The sequence below is a fragment of the Haemaphysalis longicornis genome, unplaced genomic scaffold (genome assembly GCF_048455015.1).
Source record: "Haemaphysalis longicornis isolate Haplotype H1 unplaced genomic scaffold, Haemaphysalis longicornis Haplotype H1 scaffold_1, whole genome shotgun sequence".
Classification (NCBI taxonomy): domain Eukaryota; kingdom Metazoa; phylum Arthropoda; class Arachnida; order Ixodida; family Ixodidae; genus Haemaphysalis; species Haemaphysalis longicornis.
In genome coordinates, this window is record NW_027526203.1 from 196,094,522 (window position 1) to 196,118,580 (window position 24,059).

The following is a 24,059-nucleotide window of genomic DNA, read 5'->3' on the forward strand; positions in this document are numbered from 1 at the left end:
GAGATCAAGGGAGACGACGCAGACGCCAAGCCTGAGACGAAAACGCTGAGACCGTAACAGAGGGCAGGAATGCAGAGTTCCACAAGGACGTACATGCCTGCACGCCCAAAGAGGACCTGCACTGTAAGGAAAAGGCTCGCGACGCCAAGCCATAGTCCAGAGAAGGCAGCCATGACGCCTGCTGCCAGAAAACTAGCTGCCACACCGAGACCCAATAAACAGCCACCATCCAGTCCGGCAAAAGCACCGACCCGTCGATCCAAGGCGAAAGCGGCCGCCACCAGTGTCAAGCCTTCCTATGGTACGGAGAGCACAGCAGCCGCCAGTGCGGGGAAGAAAAAAACTCCCAAGCATTTCCCCGAGGGTGAACATGGTTAAGTGCGAATGCACGGGGTGATGCTATGAGGGGGAGTAAAGTTAAAATCCGTTGGCATTCGCCCGTGAGCGCGCGCGAGCCGACCCACGGAGGTCTGGCAGTTTATCGCTGCATATATAGGGGGGTACGCCGCGCCGAGCGCGCCGAGCCAGGTGGCTGAGGGAGGAGGCGAGCGCAAGGGGAGAGGGACAGCGGCGCACGGCAGCTGCAGCCGAGCGAGGGGGAGAGGAGAGAGTGTGACGTCACGGTGGAGAGAGAGGCGCGCGGCAGCTGCTGGGGAGAGGAGGCGCGCTGTGACGTCATACCATGACGTCACGGCGCGAGGAGCGGTGCGGGGAGCGGCGCGCACCCGCGCAGCCACGGCGAGGAGGCGGAGCGAGCGCGGTCACGTGGTGAAGTGACGTCACTGCGCCGTTGCTACCGACGCTCCTCTCCGCTCCACGCCGTTGCTAGGGAGAGGAGGACTGCGGACGCCGCCGCCGCCGGCGGTGGAAGGTTTGGGGTCGCTTATAAAGTGCATTCGCACTTAAAAGAGCGGCAGCACACAGCCCTCCAGCGCGCATGTCCAGACCCAAGAAAGGAATGTCTGTGCCCAGCCCTGCAAAGTACCAAACGCCAAGCACCACCATGAAGGTTGTCGGAAAGGGAACGGGGGAGCAGCAACGTACCCCCACAGGTGCCGTTCAGGTAGAGCTTTCTGCGTGCAGTTCCACCACGGGCAAAAAAAAAGCCCCACCAAAAAGGGGGCCAGCCAAACTGGAGCAATGCCTTCACCGGATGCCCAGCAGGAAGCGCCGATATCCCGAGGCCGTCGCAGTGCTCCCGCAACCCCCAAAAGCCCGTGACGATATCAAACCTGCTGAAACACGCGTGACTGACAAGTTATGTATTTTCCTTTCGTTTAATGCCTTGCTACCTCCTGTGTATCTTGCAGTGCCGACCACGAGTTGTGGAACGTGTATCGAAATTCTGTGTAACTCCGAATGCCAGGTGGGGGGGGGGTTATATAAGCATAAAGTTCCCCTAACTTTTCTTCAGAGGTCACAAGGTGGTACTTGTACTGTTTTCTTAGAAAATTAACTTGTTTTTTTTTTTAAAAAACAACAAGCTTGTTGTGGGTCTTGGCGCAAGAGAGTGGAAATTCCCATTTAATACGTTTTTGCCCGTCTTCCATGTGTTTGCTGTCTCTCAACTTATGCGATAACGTAAACCGGGTATCAGTTCTTTTAATTTTTTTATCGTGCAGATGCACCTTCATTTTTCGAGCTTGATCAAACTCGTAGCGCATGCGTGTGACACTGAATGGGGAAAAACAAGGAAATGATCAAAAGGGTGCTTGCGAGCAACTTGGTGCGTCCGTCTACGGCAGGTGTCTGCAACCTGCGGTCCGCGGGTGGTCGCATGTGCCCGTGGGGCAGTATTAGCCCTCATTCACGCAGCCGTTTTTCACCCCGTCACGTCACCGTCACGTCACCGTCTTCCGTCATGGGCGACGGTTTTTAAGTGCAATGCACTTTATAAGCGACCCCAAACCATCCACCGCCGGCGGCGGCGGCGGCGGCGTCGGCGGCGGCGGCGTCCGCAGTGCTCCTCTATATTTAAAAAAGAAACAGCATCCGGCGCCAGGTTTCGATCCGAGGACTTTGCGGCCGCAGCGCGACGCTCTACCGACCAAGCCACGGACGCGACGCTGATATCAGTGTTAGTGACGCGCCTTATATCTTTAACGCATTCAAACTACGTCGTCAGCGGCGTGCGTTGGCGACTCAGCGGCGTTATAGCGGCTTGATAACTGCGTGGTGTACACGTGATACTACAAACCCGATGGAAGAGATGGAAGAGAAGGCGGCGAGGCGGTGGGCTGCGGGGGCCGAGCGCAAGCGCCGCAAGCGGGCCGACAACCGTGCATGCGCACTTTCACATTCTCCCCTTCGGGGAAATGCGGGGGAATTTTTCGGGCGATTCCTCGCCGAAGCCGAAAACGGTGCGACGGTGACGGGAGGCCGAGCTCTACGTTTCCGTCCCGTCAACGCGACGGGACCATGCCCCGCGGTAAACCAGCTAATCAGAAAACAAATTTTTACGGCTAAATTGAGCGAAAAGTGAGCACGAGCCATTTTCTTTACTTCTCAGATTAAGCACGCTCAATTCTAGGCTAAACTGATCACCAGGCAGACGACCCTGTACTCTGACGGAGAGCTCCAGTACGCACCGTTTACGTCTCCGTCGCGGTTTCTTGACGTGACGGTGCCGTGACGGAGAAGGTGACGGCTGTGTGAATGAGGGCTTATTCCGCTCCCGGCACGACGTCAGAATCCCCCCCCCCCCTTGAAACTTCCTATCTGAAGGCCGACATGGCTCTTTTTACCACAAATGAGGTTAGACAGGAACAAAGAGATCGCTTCCAGATGGCATTGTCCCTTACGTTATCCCTTATCCCATTGTCTCTTACATTGACCCACTTAGCCAGATTATTGTCAATTAACATCAAATATTATGGTCAATTCGCCGATTTTTTTCTTTTCCCTTTAAAGACCCCCCTCCCCCCTCCCCAATTTTCCGCCCGGCCCCCGCCGTGTCGTCTTCATGCAACTAGGCCCTTTGCCTCAAAAGGTTGGCGACCCCCGGTCTACGGTATAGCGGCGCGCTTGAGCTCTTCGTGTCATGGTATACTTTGTGAGACGTTCTAAGAAGCCTGCATTGCGAGGAAAATTTAAAGGAGCCATGAAGACAAAATACAAGTTGGGTTTATTAAAAAGACGGCTTAGTCCCGATAACAATGATACCAATATCATCGCAATCTTCGAACAAATAACGGAGATATTAAAGAAGACGTGTGAAGCAGTCGCGACCCCCTAGCCAATTTCCCGCAACTTTTCTATGACGTCACGGAACCTTGTTTGTGCGATTGGCGGTCGCCTAAGTGATCTGTCGCGACGACATATGACTGGACGGCTGTAATGGGGCCTCTAGTTCCACTTGACCGCATCACTTGAATGCTAACGTGCAGTTAACGCACTGAAAATTATCTTTTATTGTTGGTCCGTATGACGTCATTCTTGCTTATAACACGTCACTGTGGTGCAAAATTTGAAATTTTTTAAATACTTCTTGCTGTTTTTTCGTTAAAAAACATCTTTGAGTGAGATACTGAATCCTAGTTCTTTCAAATTAAAAGAAGTTATATTTTCTCTTCATGACTCCTTTAAACATCGAGCTGTGTAGCAATGGGGCTAGAGGTGCTGTTAATTTGGCATTATTTCCACTTGCGCGCCATCGTTGGGGGGATTAGCTCGGTGGCAATAAAGGAAAGTTTGACGAAGATGCTGTCCCCGAAACTTCTTCCGCCGGGACTATTGGGCGGATACAGCGGCAGCTAATTATGATGAAGACGAACTTATCCGCGGAAGGTACGATTCCTAGAATGGCTACACGAAAGATTCTGAAGAAAGCTTGCGCTTTTTAAAGACGATGGTTTTTCTTTTTGTCTGTCTGTCTGTCCCCTGATTCAGTCACCTGGCCAAAAGCTAAAAAGATTCTTGAACAAGTACTTTATTGAGGCAAAACCTTTCTAAACTACTAAATATGACACCACACTTCATACCTGTCAACATTGTTCAGCAAAAAGAAGTCAGTAACATCAACACATTGCTGGTACAAGCAGCGTTGTTCTAATTTAAAAATAGAAGTGTGCACGATTGACGCGTTGAAACAATGTTTTGACCTAAAATACAAAAAGGGCTCGAGCCCGAGCCACGGCTTTAAGGCGGCATTCAAACTGCAACAGTAACGAAAGGTTCCAATTGACGGCGCGCGAGCAGTGCTAACGCGGGAAAGTGGAATAGACTTGAGGAAACATCTACCGTGTTTATCGTGCAAGGAGCGAGGCGGGAGGGGAAGAGCGTGCGAGCACTGCGATGTGCGATATTCCATCCCGAGATAGCTTCAAGCTAGGCTCTCCCGGTGCGATGCAGGAAGTTAGTTGAACGTGTCGATATGCCACGTCCCACTGCTAAACCAACCTAAAAAAAAAAAAAATCCCAAACCAACCTGATTTATGAAAAAAATGCGTAGAACTGAGCCAAAAGAACGTTTCACACTAAAAAATGGCGGGTCTTAGCAAAAAATTCAAGCCCTGCTGGGACTCGGACTCTGGTCGTTCGCGCCAAAACCCCCGATCCTACCCCAAGGCTAGTAAGTACGAACAACGGGACAGCCGCTCAAAGCATTAGGAGGAGTGTTCTAAGCGAACCGGTAGACGACGCTGCGTGCGCACAGGAAGTGCCGGGCCCGTACCCACAAGGGAACGGAATCTCGCGTGGAAGTGGGCGGTGGTAGAGAATAGGGGCATTTACGTGCCGGGGGCAGCAGGAGACTATCGTCTTTCCACGTCATTTGCAGCGAGGTAAGCAGATACGCGGCCAATTTTATGAACACGGCAATCATTTCCTTTCGCAGAGCCCAGACGTAATTATGAATGAAGCTGTATCATCATCCTCCGTGGGCACTATCACAATGCCTGCCTACCAGGGACCTAGAGCATTTTGGAGCCGGCTGGTAAAGCCACGTTACGGCGATATCATCCCTGCGCAGCGAAAGCTGATATCAGGGGGCTAGTATACTAGCTCCCTCACATCAGCTTTCGCTGCGCTGGGTTTGTATGCGAATGCGCACACGTAACTGTAGATTTTAGGTCCTGCGCCCTAAAAAATGTTGCAGAGTACATCTTCGTCTATGTCCTAAGAAGTGAGACGCGAAACCGTTATTTCGTCGTCGAGGGAGAGTTTTGGAACGGAGCTGCGGCGTTCACCATTCATGCCCACAAAGCAAGGTCACCTGAGCGAGCGAGGCTAGGGCCTAGTTTACATAGCTGCGACAAAAGCAAACACCCGCCTCACGATAAGCATAATTGGTGGCGCTTTCGACCGCGGTTGCCAGTGACAGGCGTTTGCTTGGCATGCACATGGCATTATTACCTTCATGCCGAAATGCCGCTCTTGCAATACGCTTTGCAATGCCGGTGATTGCTGCTCGAGGACTGGGCGCTTTCGCAGCAACCACTAAATGCCAGTCAGTTCAAAGTTGGGCGCGGATTTCCCACCACATCCGTCATCAGCAGAGTCTGGAGCCACTCATCGGCGAGCTTCCTCCTTTTCACCATCCCGTGGTCGCTACGCCCGGTCCCAGGATTTGGCGGGCGCTCGCCTCTGGCTGCTGCGTCACCGTTTCCAGTTGTCGGTGATAACGTTCTTGCGTGGACGTTTGGTGAGCACGGCTGAAAATCCCGGCTACTCCGGACGACTTGAGCCCATAAAAAATCGCTCAAGGAGCCGAATAACGCTCTTGCGGGAATAATTGTGCTGCTCCCGTAGATTTATGTAGCTTGGTGAATTCACTTATAACAAAGCATGCATGTCATTTGTAGCCGCATCTAAAAAAATCAAAAGGCTGGGCATTAAATTTATGGTTTTACGTTCTTGGGTCTTTTCTCTCAGACGATAAGCTAAACGTACGACGAAAAGGTTCGTTGGGGACCAAACATGCGTTAGTTCACCTCATATAGTAATAGAACCGCTTTATTGCGCGTAAAAGACACATTACACGTGCGTCTTTGCGTAACAATACTGCCATCTCAACATAAGCTTGGTCACATGCAAGAGAAGCAGAGCACCTACAAAAGACGCCCTGTGTAGTTTGGTACCCAAATGTTAGAGAAACTCTAGAACTCAGGCTTGTGTGTCAATGAGGCATTACAGGTGTGTGTTACTGAAGCAGTGTTGTCCCAATTCCATTTCTACAGGTGTTTCCGTCCGATACGAGTGGTCTGCTGCCCGCTTGCGTGTTGCTCTGCAGGCTCATCTGTGCGAAGGAGGTTGAATGCGTATAACTAAGCACCCGCTGGGCCCAGATGAATTGCGAGGAAAATCCAGCTATTCTAATCAATTAGTGCCAATAAATAAAGCACAGCTTGTTTAGCGGCAGTGGTATTAACCTTGGTCTCACGTATGCGGGAAGGATCGAGCGACACACGGGAGGATGACATTGACACGTAAGCTTATTCGGGTAAGTCATGCCTTAAGTAGGACGTATGTAAATTTGACAAGTGCAGCCGAAATCGGTCGTTCCCATGGTTCGTGAACAAGAAGCCAACGGGATTTGCCTAGGGGCTGCCGTCGTCCAGATTTTCCACATGGGAGCTGACAGGGACGTCCAGTGTGCTGCTTGGCACATGTGCGACAGCGAAATATATTTAATTTAGCCCGGGCACGATTCGTGGGTGCCTACAAATGTGGTATACGCATCGAGCTCTGCCTGTAGGGGCGCCCCTGAAATCCCCCTAGCGGCCCGTTTCAAAATCAGCCGCAGGACCGGCCTGCTTCTCACTGTCGCTAGAGTGTACTAGAAGTTTTAGAGTGGCCCGAGCGGCGGCCTCTCCCATTGCTCCGCCGGGTCGACTTTCGCGCAGAAAATAAAGCCGGTGTAGCGGCGGCGCTGCTGTCGTCGACAACTGAACAGCCGGCGCTCCCCGGCACCAGCTCCAAGCCTGCGCGCGGCAAAATTTGCGTTGCTCGCGGCGGTGTTTTGCGCTTGCGAAGCTGATTCATTTTGGATTATGAAGTTTGACGCGCCGGCGCTACACAGGCGATGAGGCAAGCGGTACTGGGGGGCTTCGGATTAATTTTAACCACCTGGGGATCTTTAACGTGCGCCGAAATCTCGAAGACACGCGCGTTTTTCGCTTTTATCCTCCATCACAAAAGCGGCCCCGCCGCCGCCGGGAATCGAACCTGCACCTTCGGTCAGCTGATTTAGAAAGTAGACGCAGAAACGTTATGACTCCGCTTGAACGATACTTTCTCATTTTTTATGCGTTTTCTGAAAACGTTAATTGTTGATATACAGTAACCTCTCGTTAACTCAGTCGTAAAATTAGCTGAAAATTTTGAGATAAGCGCAGAGTTTCGAGTCAAGTCAAATGCAGAAAATTTGTAGCCAGGTCCCTGAAATAACAGCTAGTGGTGCTGACAAAAGCACTATTGCACAGTGGAGATTTCGTAATGAATTCAGGCAAAATAATTCGCAGGAAAAAGAAACTTTTATTATTGCAGAAGAAAGAACTGTGTTGCACTCGGCTGTTTCGCTTTCGCATCTGCATCCCAGAAAAGCGTACCCGAGAATTATCAACGCATCGCATGAATTGGTGGTCGCCACCGCTACATCCTACCTTGTTACAAAGCAGACGCAGCATGTATGTTATTTCTGGCGTTGTACGCACGCACTTCTGGAGGCTCCTCCTTGTCCGTATGATCAGCTGCGTCGTCCACAGCAATGATGTACGCGCCAGGCAGCATTCCGGTAACGGGGACGCGTAGTCCGCGTAAACTTGCACTTCACGACCGCGTTCGGCGGGAGTAATCATTCGAACGGGGACCTTATCAGCTGCCTGCAGCGGACTTTGCCTTGTGTCCTCTCTGCCAGTATTTCGAGACATCAGTGGTCCTCCGAAAAAACATTTCGAGATAAAGCGGGCTAATTCTTAGCGCCTATGGGAGGTAAACACACTGTGAGAAAAAGTTTCGAGAAGATATTTTGAGATAGCAGAGTTCGAGTTAACGAGGGATTAATTTGACGGACAGGCACCAGGAATGCTTTTCCCTTCCCCTTCTTGACTCTGCGCATGAAGCAAAAGCGGCGGGCGCACATTCTATATAGGCTGTCTTTTTTTACGTTTTTTTACGTTCTCATTTGGAACAAAAATTCCAAGAGCCTTCTTCTGGGCTTCCCCTGCCGTTGATGCTTGTACTGTCGTTAGTGGGCTTTCTTAATTATTTTATTAACCTGCTATGTCGCATATTGCAGGCACTTGGTAAGGAAGTGTGTACTGAAAACGAAGTGCCAAGTCTGCATGACCAATCGTGCATGCCAGGGGAAGATGCCGCTGTGTTTACTACCTCTTGTATTTTTTGGAAGGGGGCGGGGGGGGGGGGGGGGGGGGCTTCTGAATTCTTTCGTGCATTTTTGAAAGTTTATTAGCGATTATTTATTAGGACGCTTTTACCGGTTGCTTCAGCAACAAGGAGCTCCACCATGACAGCGTTATGGATGTGCCGCAGCCCTTATTCACAGCAAACACCTTAACGGCGTTGGTTGCGACCAGCACGTGAGACCTTGACAGCAAATTTGATTGGGTTCTGTATACATTGTGGCACGGATTCATTTCTATATAAAAGGTTTAATCAAGTTCCGCGATTACATGCGAAGGTGGGAGCAACACCTTAAACTTAGCCGTCGCTAATGATCGAGGGCTAGTTATGAAAATGCGTTGGCCAAAAATGTCAATTTAAACCTCCATGTTAGCGTTATTCCTAAACCTTTACCTGTGTAGACTTTGTGCATGATTTCCCACGTTACATTTCATTTTCTGGGCTATCAAAAATGAAAACAAAATGTGTATTTTGTTCCAGTTCCGTTTATTTGAACCTCCATGTTAGAATGTTAGCGTTCATGAACCTATAGAGGTTCAAGAACGCTGTTGTCATTGTTGTTGTCAAGAACGCTATTGTCACGCGCCATCTGGGAGTTCATTGTTGTCGCGGTCAATATATTTTCTGATCTATGTTTTGCATTTGTTTTATGTGCGTGTAATTGTACCATCAGCATACTTGTGAATTAAATTTGTGGTAATTTGATTCAACTCCTTTCTTGACCTAATCAGGTGAAAGGTGGTGCGATTAATAGAACGTTGAGGGAATAGTTCTATGAAAGACGGTCATTGGGACAACTGAGCTAACCGCTGGGCTAACCCCTTTTTAGTTAAAAGGATACCTCGCTTGCGTGTGTCATTTTCTGATCGGCCACCACGGTGACCCGTAATAATCCCAAGCGGGCCACTGCTTAAATACTGCTATAATAACAACTCACGCAATAAAAAACAAACGCAACTAATGATATTAACCCACATAACTGCAGTCCGAGCGTAAATTGCAAGACAATAAATAAAAAAAATCATCTGAGAAGCTAGGATACCTCGCTTGCGCGTGTCATTTTCTGATCGGCCACCACGGTGACCCATAATTATCCCAAGTGGGCCACTACTTAAATACTGCTATAATAACAACTCACGCAATAAAAAACAAACGCAACTTATGATATTAACCCACATAACTGCAGTCCGAGCGTAAATTACAACACAATAAATAAAAAAATCATCTGAAAAGCTATCATCCCAGTCCTCATATTTTTCATGTCTTTTGCGTCGACCAACTATGTCCATCAAGCAGCACAATAAGGACACAATCATAAAGCAATCATGAACTGGATCATACCAGGCTATTTCACGCAAAATAACTTTTTATGGGAAATTGAAAAAGCGAAAATGTCGCTGCAATTACTTTATTTACAATCCACTACGAATGCTGCAAAGGAAAACCCGTAATTTTCTTTGTTGTTGTCGAGCGAGAAAGGCAAAACTAACGCAAAATGAGCTGCAGCGTTTATTTTTCATTTCGTTACCCACAGTCCACTGTACCTACAGTATATTTAAGCAATTGGACTACCCACAGAACAAATTTCGAGCGCTCCGCGCGTAAAGCAGCAGCGTTTCCTGGCCCGCGCGCGGCCGTGCGCGCGGCCAGCCGCCGCTTTCTCTTTCAGTTGTCGTTGACTACAGCGCCGCCGCTATTTTCTGCGCGAAACGAGCACCTCTCCGGGCGGCCGGTCGGGCCACTCTAAAACTTCTAGTACACTCTACTGTCGCCCCTGCTTTTGGGGCACGTTCAAGACTGAGATTTACAATTTGCACACGTTCAAAATACATATTAATGTGGAGGCGTCACTGTGTTCGCAAATGTGGTGTATTTACGACGTTCTGACGCAATCTTAGTGAGGTACATTCGGTCTATATATGAGCACCAGGTGTGTGTCACGGACCAGCGTCGCGAATACGGCGTATGCATGGAGCTGATTGTAATTCCAGTGCCCTGAAATATACAAACGGTGTCTCCGTAAGAAGCGTTTCCTCAGAGTATCATGCGACGGCTATACATTATGATGTAAATTGGTTTTGTGCGCTTACATAATCTAGCGACGCACTCATACCTGACAGCACGCCAGTTAAGCTTGTCAATGAATATCAAGCCTCGGATATTAATCCCTACCCTGGACAAGCAATGTGGCATATATTTCATGAACATTGTACGAAAGAAGTACGATGGATAAACACAAAATTATACCCGGGGATCAGCACCTGACAAAGACTTGGAGCTGGGTCGTCTTGTCCTGAGGTGAGCGCTCGCAAACATTCATAATCTGCTACAGATATCCCCCGCGAGCAGCGGGGAGACGGGCTTGTGGGATAAGCCGCCTCCGCTACCAAACGCTTCTTCGAAGCATCACCATATGACACAGGCAGCCTGCAGAAACTAGCACAAACTAAAATCAGATGGCCTTACTGTATACCACATTCTTCCAACGACACATTTTATGGTTTGGGAATTACCTACCCTGAACTTCAATAAATGTGACCTCCGAGTCATCAGCTGTTCATTGAAGTCGAAAAACAAAAGTAAAGTGCATGCGCAGCTTGTGTGTGTGATTACTAAAACGTTAATTCCTTGATTTCATGAATTCCGCATTCTAACACAGCGATAGTTCGAACATGAAGGACTTTTTAGGCCCCTGGTACAGCAAAGACAGTTCGTTGCGGGGTTTTAAAGCTTGTGTGCGTTTCCTTAGAGACTCTGAACTAGGCTCCAGCTCCATACTGCCTCTCTGGCTATTTTTTTTGTATATGTATGTGCGTGTGTTCGTCCGATGTTACTTCCTTTCCCCTTCTTTTTATTATTACGATTCGTTTTGGCACTTAACCCTCATTACATGTTCACGAAGCATCTGAAGTAGCAAGCCCAGCATTATGCAGGGCTGACCTCTTCCGTCTCATTAAAGAATCGAGGCGTTTTTTTTTAAATGAGCCAGATCCGCTAAATGTGAAATTGAGAAACAAGCGGAAGTTTGTTAGCGGAACCTTACTGGTCCCGAAACTTCGGCGCTCGTTTCTTATAGGGACCGCGGGCGCCACTACAGGCGCCACCGCCGCACGAAGGGCATCCAGCCGCCGCACGTGCGGCATATTGGCTAGCTCTTGGCGTGCAAACGCTCGCTGCTTTTGGTGTCTGCGCGCTGATTAAGTGTGCTTTTTTTCGTAGTATTTAGCGATGAATAGTCCAGTCATTGTGTATATCACCTACCTTCAATGCGGTTTTATTTTTCCAAGTAAATTACCGTAGACTTCGGCCGCGAACGGCAACGGCTTCTGCGTCCTCTGGCACAAGCGCTGCGCCGTCGTGTTTACGGATTTTTCAATCTCTATTGCTCCTTTTTTTAAGGCAGAAGTTCTAAATACCACACATACGGTAGCTCCGTAGTCACGGTCTGCTGCGGGACTATCGATAATACAATAAAAAAAATGCAAAAACCCAAGTGCGCGTAGTTCAGACTACGCTGAATGAATCCGCTGATTGTTCTGGAATGCACACAGAACGCAAAAAGAGATAGCCCAATAGTATTGTCGTTTCGATGAGTGGGTACATACTTGAGGACATCTAAAAACGCTGCAGAAGCGCGAAGGATAAAAACACGAACAGATATATGTTGCACGGTGTGCCTTTCCGCTTCTGCTCTTTGCAATCCTTGCAAAAAAAAAAAAGCGAAAACAGAACAATAAAACTGATTTTATCACACGATACAAAAAAAAATTCAATATTAGGATGCGCTTTCTTGGGTCGCGATGGGACCGTCATGTATTTTGTGCAAGGCGAAGTTGACGAAGGATATACGTCTCCCTTGAAAAGTAAGTTAATTTTAGTGAACCTCTAAACGGTTATTGCCCCTCATTAGTTCAATCATAGTGGTTAATTTTGAAAGAGCTGCTAAACATAACTATTGCAGGTGAATCAGGCTGCCTAGCATGAGACTATCAATCGCTAATATAGAGTATTCAGACACTTAATGTGTATTGCATATGACAGTCATTAAGAAAGCGGACAATAAATTGAACTCTCAATTTTATTATTTGCGACAGTTACATCTGCACGTATCGGTTCAGCCAGTGCCACCTGGAGACGTTCTTCAGCTGTATACACCAGATAAAAGGAAGGAATGCGAATGCGATACGCGATAGAAGGAAGGAATTCGATATGTCTAGCACAGCCTTCTCATTTATGCCAACATTAAACCGGTGGCCGCAAAGGTGTCACACCAGACCTTGTGGAATTTCCACGCTTCCATTCGAGCGTGCTCACAGCAGCAAGGATGATGCATTACCGAAGCCGCATTACCGAAGCTGGGTTCCAGTAATGCTGTAGCTGATTATGGACGTTCTGGCTAATGCTCATTCAGATTGTGGTCACCAGCATTGTTATTTTCATGAAAAATAATGGGCCATCACAATGCCATCAGCCCGTGTATCATGTGCTTCACACCATAGAACATATTCCGTGTGGCAATTCCGGCAACGAAAAAAAGAAATTTGACATTGCCAGCCTTACCTTCTCATCCTTACACCGGTTTTGTTTGAGGTGTGAGAAGTTATTTGTGCAAGCTGAGCCCAATAAAATCTTGCGCACAAGTTCTTTTCATACGTGCATTACTCTTTGGCTGCCAGAACAAGCAAAAATAAACACAGAAAAAGCAAGAGGGTCATATGTACAAGCAATTCTCATCCAACAAATTTTATTTCACCACCAATAATACCGACAGACCTCTAGGGAAGTTTGTGATGGTAAGAGCAAGGCTAAGATGACCTAATGTGCGACTTTAAAGAAAGGAAGAAACTGTAGAAGAAAGCTAGGGAGGTTAACCAAGGAAAGAAGAACTGCCCAGCTGGCTGTGCTACATGTGGAAATGGGAACAGGAAACTTGAAAGGAAAGGAAAGGACTGGCTAATAAAGGATAAAAATAAAGGATAAAAAATTCGGGAGAAAAAAACATGGCGTGGAAATGGCCAGTACAAAGACAGCACCATGAGCGAAAAAAAGAGAGACATAAAACATGCAGGCAAAACGACAAAATGGGCAAACGAAGGATGCTGCATGGATGCTGCATGCTGCATGCATTCAGCACCTGTGACTGTTTTTCTCTCTTATTCACTTCAATCTGCTTCTTCAAGGCAAGAACTGATTTGGCTACTTCAGCTCCATCTTGTCTAAAACCACTGAAATATGTCTGATTTTCTGTGTACAAGATCAAATAGGGTACATAATTTCTAATTTAAAAAAATTATCCTGAAGCATATGTTCCTTCGTGGCAGGCTTTCGTGACTAACTGCCTCGTAGAATTGCATTTGCTTTGTTCATTTTTTGCTCCTTTATGCTGCCTCTACTTGTATTTCTTTATTTCGTTCTTCTCCTCTTCTCCAGTGCTTAAGTTATTTTAATAATGTTATTGTTTTTTCTTCAAAAAGGTTTTTTGGCTTTTAGCCCTGTCTGTTTTTGGCTTTAAACCTGCCATAGCTTTGCTGGAAATGGTTCCTCACACATTTTTCCTCTTTCTTTATTCTGGGAGAGGGGGCATGAAATTTTAAAAGGTAACGAGCCCTGCAGCGACTAATGAACACTTGCACTACTTTCTTTGTGGTTGGAAGTACTGAAAGCTATAGTTCCACAATCCCTTGAGTGAGTTTCGTGATGCACATAACATAGTAATATTAGGCTTGGGTATTTCACGGTTATTGAATCTAAGCTAATGCAAGGGCCACTACCTAAAAGCATTTCAACTGGAGAAAAAAGTTGACACACGTGCTGCAGAGGCCTCGTAGACAGGCACAGACACAGGCACAGAAAGCGTGTTTGTTTAGCATAAAGTGCAGTCACAAATACGATTTCCATTTACAAGCATTTCTTGGAAGCTTTGTTCAGTTTGAACTTCCATTCGCTAGAAAAGCAAGTAGTTGTAAAGAGCACCTCAGTAGATTGCGAAAACAATCAGCTGAGGCATACGGGGGGGGGGGGGGGGGAGGAGGCGTGTGAAGCATGTTAAATTAGCGCTGTACAGACGGGAGAGAGAGGGAGAGAGACAAAACATTTTAATGAGCTCAAATGTGGAGAGTGGAACCCTAGTCCGGGAATCCATGCGTTGCCCTCGCCGTCTTGGCCCGTGTCACCAGGAGAGTCTGGTCCTCCGGTTGACAGCTGGTCAACAGTGTCTCCCACAGCTCAGGAAAGGAACAGGTGGAGAGGGGTAGTAGGGCTGGGTTGTGAGCGCATTCCACAATTATATGCTGGAGGGTACTTAGCTGTGGACAAAACTTGCATAGCGCGGAGTAACTCTGTGTGGAAAACAATAAATTCATTCGAACCGGGTGAACATACGTGCCTGCTTGTAATTGTCGGAGTGTTATTACAACCAAGAAAAGACCACACAGGACTAGCGCTGCATATCAACTGAACTCTTTTACGATACACAAAAGGATATATACACAAACAGCGCATGCGCGAATACGGGGGAAGGCACCAGGGAAAAAATCAGGAAAAAAGCAATCAGGGGGAAGTGATTTCTTTTTAAAGGAAGAAGGAAAATAAATGAACTGGGGATATTATTAAGCTCTCACGGGAGCTCACCTGCATTTAACACAGTCCAGAAGCGGAATAGTAGGGGAAATAGGATAGGAGAGAGAAAAGTAAAGATCAGAAAGGTAAGGAAAGAGTAGAGAAGAGTAGTTCCACTGTGGTCGATTCCGTCGCACACAACACACCACGAACACTGTTGGCTGGCGTAATGCTGCGTCCGGGAGACGAGAAGCCTCGCAGGGAACGGTGAAGCGCGGAGGTGAGCTTGGTGCGACGAAGAGCGAAGTCTGCGGCGGTCCCGACCGCTTTGGAGTTCGCTGGATAGGAGTGCGGCCGACAGACGGGTACTGGGGGGGGGGGGGGGGGGGGGGGGGGGCGGGAGCTGGCACTCGATCGCCCACACCGGCAGAGCGAAAGCCGGGCGACATCCAACGGCCCGCGGTTGCAACGGGCCGCCGAAATGAAGCCCCTCCGAAGCACAGGAGCACGAAAAAACACGTCCGCTCAACTCCGAAGTGACAACCGAGCTCCCCTGACGCACCCGCAAAAGCTACCTCTCCGAGCGTACGAAGTACCCGCTATTCTACGCGCTACCCTTCTCAGTTGCGGAGAATGCAAAACTGCATCGAACGCGGCAGCACGGCACAAAAGTTCGCTACCTACCACAGGAAAAACTTTACACAACGGTTCTGCACAGCAAAGTTGTCACGGCGCACACTATAGTTATCTAGAATAGTATTCTAGTTCACTATAGCGCACACACAGCAACGGTGGCTGCCATGATGGAATGCGTATGTTGCTAGGTGAAAACCCACTACTGCCGGGAACTGTACTAGGCAAAAAGACAGCGGGCAACGCTGTGAGAGTGGCATCATGTCTGCGCCCGAGTGTGGCACGGTTTCAATGCACGGGCTGGCCGGGCAGCTTTTCCTCTAGAGTCAGTAGTATTAACTCTATGTCGCATCATAACAGCGCGAGATTCACGTTACATTTTTTCCCCGCACAAAACAAACACAACTCGCCGCGGCTCCGCCGTTCGAGCCAGCGCAACGCTACCCGAGTAGTGACCTCAGTGAGATGGTGGCGCCACCGCGCGGCGGCCAAACGCAGCATATGAAGCTCTCCCATTAAGTTACGGAGTAGTTCGTGACCAGTAAATCATTGAAGGACTCTGGCGGAACTAAATGCAACGCTGTTAAAGCTATTATATGATATATTTTACATGTCAGCCAGGGGAAGTTTATGGCCGCAAGTAATTAAAAATTATGCCGTGAGTTTTACCAAGATTGGGGTGATAAGTTCGGATTTGGCTTATATTGATTTCAAACACTCATGTTGATGCGGCATATCATGAAAACTTTATTTAAATTGACTTCCAAGCATGGTGTGATGAAAGTTTGGTAAAAATGGCGTTAAATTATGCCACAGGGCTTCAAGAACAGTAGGCCTATACATGGGGAGCAGGTGAGTTCTCTTGGCACTATTAGCAGCTCTTCGAATTCTTTCCTAGAATATTTTTCTGGGGCACGCTTGAAGGCACTCAGGAAGTAAGTGCGCTCTTCATTGCTTTGCCATGAATTTTCAAAACGCGTCACAAGAAGGCTGCTCGTATCTTCTTTCGTAGTCTCAGAGGGGGAGGGGGGGTGTTACCGGGGCTTGTAAGCGGTGGCTATTTTGTTAGGTACTAAAATGGTAAATATAGGATAAAAAAATAAATATAGCCAGAGTTATTTTGTAGGGACGGGTAGGACGAAATGAAATCATTGTATCGCATCTCTCAGTTTCGTTTCGTTCACTTCTTCCATTGACTTCGCCGTTGACACCTTGGTACAGATCCTTCGCCGAATTATGGCCTGAATTCATGGTGAGCCAGCTTCGAAAAGAAAAAAAAAACTTACGAAAACACCCCCGAAACAGTCGGAACAGTCAAGCCAAAAGCAAACTCCCGTTGGGCGAATGGATTTGGCTCATTTTGATCCGTGAAACAGCAGGATCTGGCTCATTTTCGATACGAACTACGATCTGCGTACACGTTTTCAGGGCATTATGACAACTGTTTTCTTGCTACCCCTTTTTTAGGGGAAAGTTGCCGAGTTTTTCTTCTCGCTGCATTTTTATCCGAATTAGTTTCGGTTTCTGAATCTGGCTCATTCGAAAAAAAAAAAAAAAAACGCCTCAATTGTGTCTGTCTACCACCGCTGCGTTTAAAGGGACCTTGTAAACTTTTCTAAACTTTTTTTTTAATCATAAATGCTTTCAGAACGTAGTCAACCAACACATCCAGTACTTAGAATAGGAGTTCACGAGTTACGTACCTCAGCCAAAAGTTACTGCTCTATGCCTATCAGATAACTTAAAAACTTGCTCCAGAAAAGTTTCTCTCTTTCCCAGCCTTGGCGTTCTTAGAGCGCTCAAATTACGTCATTACAGCGGTGTAGCGGCTATTCTGCGGCTTTCCTTCATTTGCTGTAATAACCACACTCGATACACACTTGTTAAAAAGCCACAAAAGCAAAGCAGTAACGGGAGGCGGATCTGCAGCGACGAGCAAATCATGCAGTGCCGCTCCGTACTGTCGATAACTATAGCTTTGACAATGCTTCCAGACGTGAAGGAAAGAGTGAAAGCGTGTATCAGAAGTGTTGCAGAGTCCCTTTCAGGGAGCAAATAGAACAAATGACTGCGTCAGACATGCCATAAGACTTGTAAAATGTCTACTCTGTGACATCATACAATGCAGAACATCATGCCCGCATTGCGACGTCACCGCGCATGAATATATTGAGGTAGAGCATTGGCCTCGTCATTGGCTAACGTCTCCCGATTGATCGCAGTGATTGGTCATTCAGCTGAATGGTAGCAAAGCAGATCCACGGACATTTTGAAAAGCGCGGGCCCAGTATCCCAAACCAGTGCATTCTAAGTGAAAGGGCTTTTCTAAGACCGCCACAAAAAGTTTGTGCTCCTATCCGGCACATCGCGATGTGAGCAGCATTACTCGCAGCAGGATCACGAGTCGCACGATCGTGCGAGGCCGGGTACGCAACTCGACGCTCTTCCCAACGTATATCCTCCGCTTTGGCTAAGACCACTTCGCGGAGGGCAACCACCGCATTTTGCAACAACAGCTTCGGCCCTCCAAGGGGCGTCACACCGTGTGAAATGCGCTGCAGCCGAGGTCTCCCTGGCGCTAGAAGACCGTCGCTCAGAACTTGCCCAAACAAAGCCTCTTTTTCGGAGGCACTTCCTCGACACCTCCAAGCCTCGCTTGCGCCTTCGCGGGCAAATAAGCACCGCACCAGACAGGCCCAGGGACTCGCGCGACAATGATAGCTTCCTTGTAAACAGTTAACGCTTTATATCCCATAGAGCCGAAATGACACCCGCACCCCGCGCCGCCTCCCCAGCAGCGCGAAACGTTCGTCGTGAAGAAGAAAATTACACGTACTATTCTGTCAGGCGGTGGCCAGCCCAATTCAGCGCGGCGGAATGGGAGAAGTGATACAGAAGAGGCGCGCCTTCGCAACCACCGCTAGGCGGAGGCGAGTCAGCCGGCCGTTATTTTAGGGGCTTCAGCCGGGCTACCGCAGTGTTGGCGCTTCAATTTCTGCCTGTTTGCACACGCGAGCCCGCCCCGACGATCACCGCGCGAGTGCGGTGCACGGGAGGCAGTTGCGAGGTCACGAACACACTCCCGCCGGCGGTCTCCTGAGCGCGCAGTGGGTACGGTGCACGAGGGCCCGTGTGCGGCCATGCGGACGATCAGGGCAGTTTATACCTTCCGGGATGCCTTAGTCGTGATTTCTGAAAGCGTGAAGGATAGAAACGCCGCCACGAAAGAATTATTTTTTACACCATCTCCGGCGAAGATTAAAGCAAAAAGGAAGCTCACGCTAACGCGTAAGGCTTGAAGGCAGCGAAACTGTACGCAACCTTCACGACCACCATGACGGTTTAAGTCCCCGATTGTAGGTGATTTGCTTCTTCTTCGCTGCCGCAACGACCTTTACTCCATAATTGTTAAGTGTGAGCTTCTTTCATTTTTTTGGAAGTGATAATCATTGGACATCACCTTGGAGGGGTGTACGCTATATAACGTGTCTTTCTCGTTCTGAGCAAGTGTTGCCACGATTACGGCTAACGCTTGAGTTTTTTTTTTTTTTTTTTAGGTGGGGGGGTCAATTGTGTCCAATCTCCCTAAGTGGGTATGCTTGTCTTGACAAACATGCGCCGGAGACGGTGGGCGGTCGCCGCGAGGCACGCACACATGAGCGCTCGGCATTGTCACCGAAATCTTGACCAATCTTCCTAACTGGGTATGCTTTGCTTGAGAAACGTGCGCAGGGGACGCTGGGAGGTCGTCGCGAGGCGCGCACACACGAGCACCAGGTATTTTCTTGGTTTGTTAACGGCCGGGCGGTGGCCGCGAGGCTCGCGCTCACGTGTGCGCGCTTGGCAATTTCTTGGTATTTTTAACCGCGGACACGAAAAATGACGATTTGCTAAAGAGCTTTGATCTTAATATTTAAGTCAAAAGGTAATTAACGCGAATCAATCAGGCACTTATTACTGCCACCCTACCGACCTAATGACCGTGAGCGTCCAGACAATATTAAGAATTTACTGGCGATCGCCTCGGGGTGATGCGAACTACCACGGCGGCAGGTATACGGCTGTGCGATTAGAATGATTCTCCGAGAACAAATATCTAATACCGTACGTCCTATAGCTGTCGCTTTAACGCAGACAAAACACATCTGAGCGTGGACATCTCCCATGTGTGCGTGCGAATGGGAATATTTGCTTGGGGTTGATAACCCTTCAAGATAGTAACGCCTTGCCATTTTTCGTCACCCCCCCCCCCCCCCCCCCCGTGTGGATCTGTGTATTGCGTCACATGTGCGTGCGTGTGGAGCAGCAGCGGAATTTCTGGTGGTGTTGTTTCCGGGTGCGGCCAAATTTTCAAGTAATGATGAATTTTCCTTAAGCCTGAGCCTCGGCCTTAAAGGAGTACGGACACGAAATTTTTATGTTGCGTTTTTTTCGCTGCTATGCGTGCCTACCAGCCCACTAATCATAGAATGACAGATTAGACGGTCGAGCGCAGCGTAAACATTCATTTACGGCGTCGTTTATTCGTGCCAGTTTCGGTTTCGACAAAAAAACGCCGAGCGGCCGCCATGACAGCATGTATGACATGGCGTCACCATTCTTGCCGTATCGCTGCCTCTCTGGAAGCGCGCGCGAGCGAGCGCACGCGCGCGCCCAGACCGGCCGAGGTCTTCGCCGTCCCCACAGGCCCGGGCAGCATGACGTCAGTCCCAAAACCATGACGTGTACACACGCCCGAGCAGCGCGCGCCAACCACAGCCAGCGCGTCGGCTTCGTCACGGGAGCCCCGACGTCGGCAGTTTGGGGCACGTAGCAGATGATGTCACGTCGGCCCGCTCTGGGCTTTCTCGTGCGGGCGAAGATTAAAATGGATTTTAAATATGTTTCGCTGAACGGTTGCTGTTGAAACTTGCTGGGAGATATCTCCTGATAAAAAGGAAGCGTTTTACATAGTTATCTCAGCTTTGAAATTTCGTGTCAGTACTCCTTTAAGATACGCGACGATGTTTAGTGCAAAACCCGTAATTGTAATTTGCGTATGCGCTCGGAGCTATTCCTGTGTAAATCCGAGAGATGATGCCACACGAAGAAAGATTGATATATGTAAGGAGCAACCGTAAAACAAGCAGGGAAACGGCGTGTTTTCCCCTCGTACCACTTGAGGCTTCATGCAGCATTCTTAGGTTTTTTGAGCCTACTATGGGGAACTTTTTGATGGCTCCACTCTTTCCCGTCGACCTTCCCTCTGCTCCGTGATGAATAATGGGAAATTGTTCTGAAGGTATTCGCGGGTATTCGACAGATAATAATGGACCGCATAGGGCAGACACCCCTTAAGGTGTTCCGCTTATTTTTTTGCGGCGAAATTCGGACTGAGTACAGACGGAGATCACACGAGCGCTGGTATCGTTTGTTTCTAACACGCGCTCCTCCTGCGAATATAGAGTGCCTCTATCACCTCTCATACACCTCGGTTGCCATTGGGTGCGCAAACCATTGCTATACCAAGGTGAGCACCCAAGAGAGCTGACATCAGCCAAAGGGTGGGAAGTGCCAGGATCGCCTATGTGTCGTGTCGTTTTCTTAGTTTGTCGTCACCTGAGTTGCGCTGTTTAACCAGAACTGAATATAAACCAACTCGCCAAACTTACCCTCGTCTTAAGTATACAAGTGATTGGTACTTCCACAAGCATGGCCGCTTAACACGGTGTCCCTTTCTTAGTGTTTACGAGCGTGCGCGTGCCTGCCATGTTTCAGCCATACCCGCACGAGTGGTCTTACGTGAACGTGCCCGCACGGGCATGTCGCACGAACGTACCTGCTAAATGGTGCACGCAACTTCGTGCCGTCACGGGGCGCGAGCGTGCCGGAGGCTATAGCTACGATTCTGTAGGCTCGCAACAGAACTATTCAACATGTCGCCAACGTTCGGATGGGTTGCCAAAGGTCCCAACCTTGTCGATCTACAGCGGCACGTTGTTGCAATTCTGAAAAGTCATCTTTAAAATCAATCATTAACATCTATATAACTTCCCCCCCCCCCCCCCCCCCCGTGGTCATCGAGCCCTGGTTTCCATTCTCAGAGGAGGGGAACTAACGATTTTCATTTTAGTGCACTCTTCAGATCAAAACGTGGCCTTCGAGGCCATTATTCTTATTTATTGCCGGACAGGTGGTTGGTGAGCGCTCGCTGAAGCGGAGAGGGAGAAGCTTGTGGAACAGCGCGATGCGCAACTGTAAGCTGGAAATGCTGAGTCGGGCAACCGGCTTTATAGATAGCGACCTGCCCATAGCAGCCGGCGATAATGGGAGCCAACGTGCCAACAAATTTGTGTAGGTACGGCACGCTCCGTCAGGTCACGTGGTGCTACATTTAATCCCCAACTTCTCCAGGTTCTCTTCGATCGCAGTGCGACCTGCGACTGCTCGCATAAAATACGTGGTGGTCGTACCAATCAATCCCGATTGCACCGATATGTACCTATAATACTGGCCAGCACAAAAAAATTTACGATTCAGTCCGGTCCCGTTTCTTAGCTATGAAAAGTTCAACGCACACAAGAAAACCACACTCCTACCATATCTGCCTGCTCTACTAGCATTCTTTATTGTCGAGAATTCGCGTTTATTTGAACATTCGGAAACGTTTTCGACTTTGGCTTTACGTGGAAAAGTTTTATTTTTACGCGAAGCTTCTCTATGCATGCGTACAAGGCTTGAATTTTTATAAAGTAGTTGTTACAGGGTCATTCTGTGCGTTGAAGCGCCGTCATTCTAGTGCAAAGACACTGCTTTTCCAGCGAAGGCAGAACTATCAATCTCTTCAACGGCTGCGGCGCTTTCACAATAACTGGAGCAACTCTTGTAGGAGCTCCCTCTGAGTGGTTTACAAGCCTAACAAATGGAAAAGTTGTCATGATAGCCGTCCCCGATCAACGCCTGCGGTGATAAGTGCAGTTATCTTCGGTATATGTTTTTTGAGCCTTTTGCCGCCGTACCGAAGCAGTAGGAACCTGGTAAAAAAAAAAAAGCCTTTACCTGGTAGCTGCCGGTCGTGTTCCGCTGCACGCAATAACTACCATTCTGTACAAGATGTTCACTTAAAGTACGATGGAAAAAGTTGGACAAGGCCTTGCCGCATGTTTTTTCGCAAGAGCGTTTCTTTTGTCCAGGTTTGTCTCCCAGCATTCTGCCGATGCCGACTGTAGCCTACAACCTCGACGTCTTACTCATTTCAACTACATTTTCCAGGATCCCTATGCATGCTGCTACGACACTGCCTCCACAGAAGCTGAAGCCCAACCAATTCTGCGGGCTTCTTTTTTGTGTTTTTTTTTTTTTGTTATACTCGTTCAATGAAGCTCGACACCAGTCAATGGAAATTGACCGCAGGCCAAGTCTTTCTTCTTGTTTTTTTTTTTTTTTTTTGTGTGTTCTGCGAAACAGAGCCAGCCCACCAAGTGCTTCCTCGTGTTAATTTCTTTCTGCTCCAGGCTGTCGAACAAAACTGGCTGAATATTTCTTTGTGTTTTACTCTCTCTGATATACACGTGGTATGAAACGCGTGGAACGCAAAGAAGCGCGTTAAGAAAGAGTTAGCTGCCGTGGGCGCTTCTTGCGGACCATATTCGGATGGGTGCGCGTTCGTTGGACACCAGCCAGGTGCGTGCTTTCCTCAACCTATTCAACTAAAAATTTCGAGTTAAAAAACTCTTATTTAGGCACACCGCCGAGCCCACAGAAGGCGCGCACTTCCCCCGGGGTGAATCGACCTTGACTGAATCGACCAAAAGACTGGTTACAAGAGACCGAGAAAAAGACGAAATAACATCGACAGCAGGCCGAGCAAACGCGTATACAGAAGAGAAGTGGGGTTCAAATGCAGCGCAAGCCGGTAGAGTGGTGCCGGAAAGAACTAAAAAAAAAAAGCCGAACAAGCAATAACAAATTCGGCACGCGGAATTGAAGAACATGGGAGGTCGCTATCCACAAAGTCGGTCGTGGTTTTAACGATAGGCGCCCCAGCAAAATGCAGCGGGCCTGTCCCTTGGGACGTGTGCGGTAAAATGGCTGCCAAGACACCAGCGGACACAAGACAGGCCTCATGCTGTTGCAATACCTGTACAATGAGCCACTGGTTTGGAAAGTGTTCGCGTTGCGATGCGCCGTCACCCAAGCAGCACAAAAGAGTACGCGAGGCTTTTTGCACTTTTGGTTGCGCACGTGGTTCTGCTTTGCAACTGCACTGGTGGTTTGGATTTGCCTTCCTGGTAACGGTTCCTCTTTTAAATACCATTATAGCACTCACCCAAAATAACTCCGTGCCTGCCTGTTCATTTATGTTTTGAGTGTGCTGCAAAACGTACACAAGCGGGGATGGGGTGGCGGCCCTTGGGAACGGACGGAGCCATTGACTCTGCTTATCATTAATTGATTGATTGTAGGGTTTAACGCGCCAACGCAACGCAGGCGATGAGGCGCGCCGTAGTGGAGGGCTCCGTATTAAT